This window comes from Garra rufa, chromosome 18 (assembly GCF_049309525.1).
Source record: "Garra rufa chromosome 18, GarRuf1.0, whole genome shotgun sequence".
Classification (NCBI taxonomy): domain Eukaryota; kingdom Metazoa; phylum Chordata; class Actinopteri; order Cypriniformes; family Cyprinidae; genus Garra; species Garra rufa.
In genome coordinates, this window is record NC_133378.1 from 44037536 (window position 1) to 44041181 (window position 3646).

Consider the following 3646-nt stretch of genomic DNA (forward strand, 5'->3'; position numbering starts at 1 on the left):
GACCCAAGTGCTGGGTTAAATCATTTGACCCAAAATGCTGGGTTGTTTATTTGACCCAACCAGTGGGTCAGATTAACTGTGTTGCTGGGTTAAAAACTACCACAATATTGGGTTATTTATTGTCTAATTGCCTTGCTACCTTTATATTTACCAATAATAATATATAAATCACAAAAGAATGTAAAATTATTATTGTTTTTCTGTAATACAGTTACACAACACAAAAAAATGAATATGTAAATGTCATTTTAATGAGTTTTCATATTTCTTTTTAATACAGTTTTCAAATAGGTCACACATTTTGTCCAACCCTTAAAGACACAAATAACGGTTTTAGTAGATCAGTTTCTTTTAAACACAAAACTGTAAACAAGGCACACTATATTCCTATTCTTTATGTCAACATTGCAGCAGCAGAACACTCAAAAATGAATTATTACCACATTAGAATCATTCCCAACATTGTGCCATTAAAACTAAGCCAAACAAAGAGTCCACCAGACAATTCTTACAATTTAAAACATGTTACAAGTGGCCAAGAAAAAAAACTTCACACATGAAGACTTATGTCCATCAATATGATATACTGCAAGCTGGAGAAATTCCCAGGCAACAAGTCCGCTTCAATGGCATGGCCTGGAACAATGGCGAAGGTCTAGAAATGTTGTTGTCTCATCCCAAGGCTCAAATCCACCATGTTGGTCCCCACCTGTTAATTATACGGCATTTAGTCTTGCAACATTATATTTTAAGTTAAGTGTATTTTATGAACATAAACACAGAGGCATGAAATAAATGCTCATTTTACTTCTCAACTTTTCATACAGTTGTGGTCAAAATTATTAGAAAACTAGTATTTTCACCAGCTAAATAAGGTTTTAAGTCAGTGATTTCTATCTTTTGCTCTAGTGTGTCAGTAGGAAATATCGGTTTACATTTCCATTCATTTTGCCATTAATTGTGATAATCCAGTGACATTTTTGTTCTGTGCTCCACACAGGATCTGATCTCATCATCATCCAGAAGAACTGTGAAAGCGTCACCAAGATGCTCCAAGAGACCTAACTGCAAAGCTACAATACTGTTAAAAGTTTTAAGCACTTGTCTAAAAATGTCATAAAATGACGCTGTCAAAAATAATGTCATAAATAAATGTTCTTAATCAATTAACCTTGATTAACTAAATTAAATCAACATTTGGTTTGACCGTCCTTTTGTGTTTAAAGCAGCTTTTGCCCTACACTAGGTGCACTTGCACATAGTTTTTCAGGTAGCTTTGCAGGTAGGTCTCTTGAAGCATCTTGGGGACGTTGTCACAGTTCTTCAGGATTTAGTCCGTCTCAGTTTGTTCTGTTTCTTCATGTCATTCCAGACAGACTGGATGATGATGAGATCAGATCTCTGTGTGGAGGATTGGCTGTTGTGCCAATGTAAACTGATATTTCTCACTGACACACTACAGCAAAAGATAAAAAACACTGACTTAAAATCATTTTTTAGCTGGTGAAAATACAACTGTTATAATAATTTTGGCCACCACTGTGTTTATATATATACATACACCCTTATTAGAGCAGAAAACGTAAAACAAAACTTACAGGTTGTACGTCAATGAATGGCCTCCGGGATTCCGTGGTTGTGGGTCTGAAGACCTTTTATCCAGAGTGGGCAGGACTTTGAAAGCACTTTCCCCTTTAGCATCTAAACCATAGGAATAATATACAAACTGTGAACCATATTTTATAATCAAAACAAACTGAAACACTTTCATATGAAGATTTCTTCATTCCTTTAAATAATGCAAATTAATTCCCACCCTCATTCAACTACTGCAGGTTAAGTTTAGGTATGGGGTCAGATTCAGGGATGTAGAATATGCTCATGCAGAATAAGGCATCAGTTTGTGCCTCATAAGTACTAATTAACAGCCAATATACAAGCTAATAAGCAACTAGTTAAGTGTTACTGTACCATTGTATTCACCAGTTGATGTGTGTCAAATACAGTTGCATATTGTTTTATAGATTGACATATTATTAGAAAAAGCTTACCTTAAGTCATGTCACCCAGCTCTGAATGCACCTCGCTGAGCACTGGCAAGAATTAGGTCTGCAACTGTAGCCCAGTCTTCAAAAAGTCTGCCTCTGGATATAGCTTCCTAAAGTCTTGTGAAATCTGATCAAATCTGAAAAACAAATGTGGTTCAATAAGTTTAAGGTTTATACTGGTCTCCTAGTTTGTAATGCAACACAGGCATTCACTAAAATAGAGGAAGAGTAAGGGGCCGTTCACATGCCGCGCCTAAAAACGCGTGAAAACCACTGATCTATAGGTCATTATATAGATCAGTGGTGAAAACGCAAGACGCGTCGCTTTCTTTCCAAAAACGCAGCTTGCTCTCCCATGGCGTCTGCCGTTGCTAAGCAACCATGTCCCGCGCCTGGAAAAAACGAGCTTCCATAATGAGCGTATAATAACGAACTTCAGTGCGCAAAAAACGCGACATGTGAACGGCCACATACACCACGAGAGATTAAGTCTAACTTTACATACTGTACCTAAGACAACATTACATTTAAGTAATAAACAATAGTACATACCAGTCATATTGTGGTTTAACATTATTAAAGTAAGGGACATAGCGTTTTAGCTAATGCAGATAAGTTAACGTTACCTCAAGGAAAAAACCGCGAAAATGCTCAACATAAAACATGGATCTATCGTTGGATTCGGCAAGTCGCAAACATTTACTTGAAAAATATGCCCTTAAAAGATAAATTTTTGTATGAAAAGATCTAATTTTGACAAAACATTACAAAGCAATACAGTGTGCAGACAGTAAAGGAACTTACCCCCGTATTTCTGACCTACTCTTTCCATAAGGCGTTAAAATAAAGGCCATATGTATACTGTAAATTATACAAATAACACTACACACACACACACACACACACACACACACACACACACACACACACACACACACTTTATATAACAATAAAGCGATTGTTGAGGCAAAAAAGTACATCGCTAGGCTGCTTAAGTTACAACGTTCGTCATTCACGGAATAAAATGCCAACCCCGCACAGCGACATATCAAATATTGCATTAAACAGTGAAATCAGTACGCTCTAAAACACAACTTATTAAAAATAAAGGTAAATAATTATATAATCATATTATTAATTTACCTTATAATCCTGCTTGCTGCGAGGTGCGTGACCGCCTGGCGACGAGACGAGTGAAGAATCCAGAATGTTCGATGAAGTGAAAAAAATAAACAAACCGGTTGGGTCAAAATAACCCAACCCAGGTGTTCATAGTGAAAGAACCCCTTATAGTCCATTTGACCCAGCATGATCAACCCAACTGTGTGTTTACAGTGCCTCAAACAACCCAGAATTTTGACCCAGCACAATTAACCCAGCAATGTGTTTACAAAAATAACCCAGCACTTTTTAGAGTGTAACAGCATGATCATACTGGTAATCTCGTTCTGTGTTCACACAAAGCACATTGCTGGTAAATTACTGGTAAACGTACAACTTCTCATACTGGTAAATTGCCAGAACAAAAAGGTCTTGTTTACACATGATCTCTTTACTGGTAATTTACTGGTATTTTACCAGTATGTGTGAAAGGGGCT

At 36.6% G+C, this 3646-nt stretch overlaps 1 long non-coding RNA gene across 1 annotated transcript; it reads right to left on the bottom strand.

Annotated features, from left to right (window-relative positions):
- Positions 1-341: 341 nt before the first annotated feature.
- LOC141290478 (uncharacterized) lies at positions 342-2657 on the bottom strand. Its single transcript, XR_012340161.1, has 3 exons — positions 2052-2657; positions 1599-1701; positions 342-709 (listed from the first exon to the last, which is right to left on the bottom strand). It is a non-coding gene; the product is annotated as an uncharacterized lncRNA (long non-coding RNA).
- Between the last annotated feature and the right edge of the window lie 989 nt (positions 2658-3646).